The following is a 6,000-nucleotide window of genomic DNA, read 5'->3' as shown; positions in this document are numbered from 1 at the left end:
TTAGAAGTTCATTTCTGGAAAAAAGAAAAAAAAAGTTATTTTCCTGGATTTCTTTTGGAAATGGCCAATTTTTAGTTTATTTTTGTTATTTGTTTGTTTAAATTTTAATAAATATGTTTCAATTACATTCTTCTGGTAGCTGGAGAGCTCTTGGAAGTTCATCATTATTTTCTGCTTACTGGGTCTTTAAATGAATTCAGACTTCATGATTACTGATCAAAGATGCAAATGTGAGATTTTAAGATTAAGAGAGATTGATTTCAGCTGTAAGCCACAGTACTTCATAACTGCCTGCAGTCTGATATTATTTTCTTCCCACTAGAAATGAAGACAACTTTTTTCCCACCTTGCACATCCTTTGCCAACTACAGTTTAATTCTACACCCACTCCATTCCACATTTGGAACTATGGATTTGCCATATTTTTGCCATAATAGATAATGTTCTTGACTTTGATTTATTGGATAAATTTTTGAGAAGTGTCCTATAACTGTGACTTTAAAAAAAGTTTCATTTTTTTACCCTGAGGTAGTAGCAATTTTAGTGCCATCCATCCAACATTTCCCTATCTACCGGGGTTCACAAGTTTCTCTCTTGGCTTCCTAAAACTACAAATACATAGCTGATTTACACATAGCTGTCCATTTCCTGTCTCAGTTTTAGGATAATATCAATAAACTGAGTGCTACTAGGGTTAATACCTTTATTTTTATGCATCAAGTTTTACTGCATCCTTATTACAAACTTTAACATGAGATAGTGAAATCAGAGCAATGTGGAGGTTTTTAACAGTGAGTGTGTGAAAATCCACAGCCTCTTTCCCAGAAACCAGAAAGGTTTATTTTGGAACTTCAGGTAACGTGGAGGATTGAAATGTAAGATATTTGACTGTTTATTTGTGAATCAACTGCATGTTTGGTGTTGTGTTCCTGGAACTTTTTCTACTAATAGGGCAATAAATTATTGAAAGCAACTGGGATCATATCTACCATAGGGTTTGCACTTGAATTTTTTTATGCTACAGTACTTTCAAGACATCCCAAATTCCACTAAACCACTACCTTCAGGAAAGTGCAAATTCTAAGTTTTTTTAAAGTGGCTGCTCAATGTGCCCAAAATCTTTTCTATATTTAAATGATAGTATAGCTGGGTGATATCACCATTATGAATATGACTTGGTTCATGACATGATCCCAGGTGGTTCAGTTTTTCTTCAAGGCTGTATTTATCCACACTGCAAGTAAAAATTTTCAGTTGTAACCAGCAGTGAAGTCATTCTCAGCAAAGGCATCCTACAGACTTCATTATTATGTTTCTGGGACTGTTTTCTGTCTGCAAATTTGAATTTTCACACATGGAACTGGCTAAGGAAACATACTAGTCAAGCAACTTCTTAGGTGTTGTTATACACTCAGAATATCTCGTTTCCCCACTCCTTCCCTCCCCCGCAGATCATTGCAATGAGACACATGAGGAAAACAGAAAGCCAGCAATAATTATTGTAGTCCAATGCAACAGTTAAGCAAAGGAGCTTTAGGTATATTCACTGCCTTGCAAATGGCTGATCCCTCACAGAAACTGACTGACTTAGCAAAAAACCCCAACCAAACCACAAAATCCCAAGTGTGGTGCTACAGTGTAAATTCAGGGATACATATGTTTTAATCCCAAAGATTAAATTCTCTAGTAGTAAAAACTGTCATTGTCTGTTCTAGAACAGAAAGTGGACATAACTACTTGGTGCAATGGAGATGTATAAATATATCCCACTGGTTCTACCCAGTTTTGTTTCTTAAGCTGTTTCTACTAGTGTTTAAATAACTCTATCCTCACCTTTGCATTATAAAAGCCAACAGAGGAAAGTAATGTAATTGTAGAAATGGTATAATTTATCCTTTAAGTGAGCTTTTGATATCAGGACACTTCCCCTCAGCTCTGCACTGGTAGAACAGGAGTATAAATAATGACACAGTGAATACTGTGTACAAAATACAGAAGTTAGTTTAAAACCACAAAAGCCAGCATTGCTAAGAAATCAGCCCAAACTACTTCACAACTTTGTCATAGAAATGTGCTTCTAATTTTTCCATTTTCCCCCCTTCCCTGATATATATCCGTGATATCATTGTTTCCAGTTTACTAGTAGACTACAAAGTCTAGTAGTGCAGCCTATTCTATACTACTAGCATTATAGACTAGAAATATACCATTTTTAGTATAGAAAATACATACCTGAGACATTTCTCATTATACCATCTTGGTATCTGCCCAAGTATTTTTATATGGTTATTTCAAGCAATAAAAATTCATGCATGTAATCAGTTAGAACCAGATGGAAACCCTCCATTTCTCCTGGAGGAAGTTCCTTTATTTTTTTATTTTGTTACTTCTTTAAAAATCATCATAGGCCACTATTCAAGTCACCTCTATGTTACATTCATGCTGGGTTTTCATCAGTTGAGGTATGAAAAAGCAACATTAAACTTTAAATTTCTTGTCAGAAGTTAAATGTTAAGATGCAAATACCTGTGGATTTAATTTGCATTCCTTCAACTCCAACAGGCACCTGCCTGCCTGCTAGGATTATTTTTCTGCCACTTACCTTAGGAGAAAGCCCTTGGTTAGTCTCTTAGAGCATTGCAGAAGGAGCATGCAGAACTGTTTGTTGTTATTTCCGAGACCTCTCTTTGAGAGTCCTAGGACGTCTCCTTTCTTTTTCCTTTTTTTTCTTTTCCCCGAGAGCCAAAGCATAGACGTGGTACTGAACGGGCTTCTCAGTTCTATGTAGCTGGATGCCAAGATTGCTCTGTCTAAACTCATGCACAGTTTAAAAATCATGAGATGATAGAATGGTGCCTCTAGCCAAAATTATCATGCAATTATTTTAGTCAGTGGCATCTAACAAAGCCATTCCCCCAAGGCTTAATCTGTACAGCAGCAGTTTGTCACGTCCCTATGCCTTCTTTTAATCAGTTCTTCAAACTTCACACCTCCACCCAGCTCCCAAATGAAGTTTTATTTTGTAAAATGGCTAAACAGGCAGCCTTTACAGTACAATAGAGTCTTACATTTTCTTTACATTCCATTAGTTTCGCTTTGAATCAATGCTTGAGGATCGATCGGTCATGTCCGATTTCATACTCTGTTGCCTGGTGAGTTCATTTAGGATGTGTTAGACTGAGCCTTTGAAAATGGAGGCCACAGGAACTAAGATTCCAGTCTTAAGTTGGCAACACAGTCTTTTAGCACAGTAACCCTTCATCAAGCTGGGTTGAATGATCACCCTCAAGCCCATTCAGAACCGGTATCTGTGAGAAACAAGGTTTAAATAAGGAAGGCGAGTTGTCAAAATGATATTTTGTGAGAAACTGGAGCCAGCAGAACTGAATTGGCGGTACTAAGAGCTTCTATTTCTGCCCAGGTCCAGGCCTAAATGGAAATTCCAAATACTTGTTTTTTCTTTCTTGTGGAAGTTCTGGCCCTTTTCTTCCATTTCGTAAGGCACATGTATTATTTCTATTTCACTCTTCTCCCTGAAGATACTCCTACTAACCAGTGGCCAGTTCTCAAATCACAGTAGCCTCACCTCTTTGGAATTCTCTCTGATTTATGCACCACTGCCTCCTTCTCTCTTGCACAGTCTGTACATGTCTCCCTGAAAGTTCTGTTTGAATATGCCTTCAGAGTCCTGCCCTGCAGCAGATGAGCTGGCTGCAGCACCTCTCCTCTAGCCTCAGCCTAACTGAGCAGATGTATGGTTTATGCACACATTACAAACAAATGCTGCAGAGGCAGTAGGACTACATTTTCACCCCTGAGAGATGTGCTAATATTCGTCCAAACTGCTCAGACCTCCGCAGGCCTTTCTCATCCATATACTCTCACATACCTGTCATTGCAATTTTATTTTCACAACTCTTTTTTCCAAATCTGGTCACCAAGTCCCTAAAGCTTTTCAGCTATCTCAGACCTTTGACTCAGGCCTGGGTCCTCTATGTTGTCTCATCGGATGTTGTTGACCTGACATTTTCAGCAGCAGCTTCCACAGTGCCCAGGCATTCCCTTTACCTCTGCTGGCTGTGAAAACTTGAGGAAAGAGCAAGAGCTGCAGCACGTATGATGTGTCCATCCTGTCAGAGAATGAGCTCTCCTGTTCACTGCTGAAGCAGCTCAATCTGGCCCCAGCATGTTTGTGTCCCATCCCACCTACCCCTTGACGAGTCCAGAACCACAGGCTGCCTACTTCACTCTGCCCTCAGAGCGACCCAGTTTGAGGTTTTGGTTTTCTCAGAGGACAGCACAGGTGACAGTGGGCTGCTCAGGGACAATTTTTTGCATTTCTGCTTTAGCAGCAGAATAATTAATGTTGTTAAAGGACTGCTCATAGAAGCTTGTTAATGGACCATAGGATTAATTGTGCATGAAAGGGAAGCAGGGTGAGGGCACAGGGATGGTGGTGTTTGCGTTTGGAGAGAAGCAACAATCTGTGGTGCCTCAGGACACTGCCTTGCTGTAAGTGTCTGCCACAGACAGAATCAGCTTACAGTGTGAATGACAGCAGGCTGTGTGTGGATGTGGTGGGAGGGAATATATCCTGCAGATCAGAGAGATGGGACCTTGGCCAGTGGTGACTGGAATAGGCAACTGTGACCACCAGCACAGTGGGAACCACAACTTCATGCCTAACCTTCCTGGACCAGGAGTGACCTCCCTGCTGGGAAGCACTATGTTCCTCCCAAGGAACATGATGCTAGGGCAAGAGCTGATCACAACCAAGAAGGGTGAAAGGTCTGGTCCTGGTGGTTATTCAACAAACCCTAGTATGCAAATCCAGTATGGGGCATTTACTGTGTCTTTTGTGTCACAGCAGGATTCTGCACCCGGGATGGGGCAACCCTGGATGTACATGCAGACTAGGAAATGAGAGGCTGGGAAACAGAGCCACAGAAAGGGTCCTGGTCAGTGTCAAGCTGAACATCAGCTAGCAGTGCCCTGGCAGCCAGGAAGGCCAATCCTGTCCTGGGGGTCATCAGGCACAGCACGGCCAGCCGGGCAAGAGAGGGGATTGTCCTGCTCTGCTCTGAGCTGGGCCTCGAGTGCTGGGGGCAGGTTTGGATGCCGCAGTATAAGAAGGACATTCAGCTATAGGAGAGAGCATCCAAAGGAGGGCAACAATAAGGGTGAAGAGCATTGAGGGGAAGCCAGCTGAGGTCACTTGATCTTTTCAGCCTGGAGGAGACATCATTGCAATCTACAACTTCGTAAGGGGAAGAGGAGGGGCAGATGCAGATCTCTCCTCTGTGGCGCCCAGTGACAGCATGCAAGGAAATGGCCTAAGTTGTGTCAGGGAAGGCTCGGGTTGGATATTAGAAAAAGGTTCTTTGTTTAGAAGGTGACTGAGCATTGGAACAACCTTTCCAGAGAAGTGGTCACAGCACCAAGCCTGAAGTTCAAGAAGCATTTGGACAACACTCAGGTAGATGGCAGGATTCTTGGGGCTGTCTTGTGCAGGGCCAGGAGTTCAATCCTTGTAGGCCCCTTCCAACTCAGGACATTTTTTTTACTCTAAATTAGAAGTGTCAGCGAATATAAAGTAAGTTCTTCTAGTATTAAGTCCAAATACAGTTTTGAGAGCATTGCAGGTTTTGATGTTCTTGTTAGCGACTCGCACATTTGAAAAAACAGAAAAAGATGTATGTGGGAACTAATAGTAATTTTCTTATAACACAGAGCAGCATTTCCTTGTACTAATACCTTGCAATTCTGACATCACAGCAAAGCTAACAGTTCAGGGTCAAAACCACTTCAAAGTGCACGTGCTTTCTGCTTTCTCACCAAACCCACCACAAATTGGATGTGATCAGTGAGCTGGACAACAGGCTGCAGCCAAAGCAATTCAGGTATAGACATAATGAAATGCAAATATGAGACTACAGAGCTTTTGTTTTAGCCTAAACCACTAACCTGGTACAGTGCACCCTCATAGTCTAGAAACACGCT

This window comes from Prinia subflava, chromosome 2, assembly GCF_021018805.1.
Source record: "Prinia subflava isolate CZ2003 ecotype Zambia chromosome 2, Cam_Psub_1.2, whole genome shotgun sequence".
Taxonomy (NCBI): domain Eukaryota; kingdom Metazoa; phylum Chordata; class Aves; order Passeriformes; family Cisticolidae; genus Prinia; species Prinia subflava.
The sequence above is the reverse complement of the archived record's forward strand: the minus strand, read 5'-3'. Positions refer to the sequence as shown.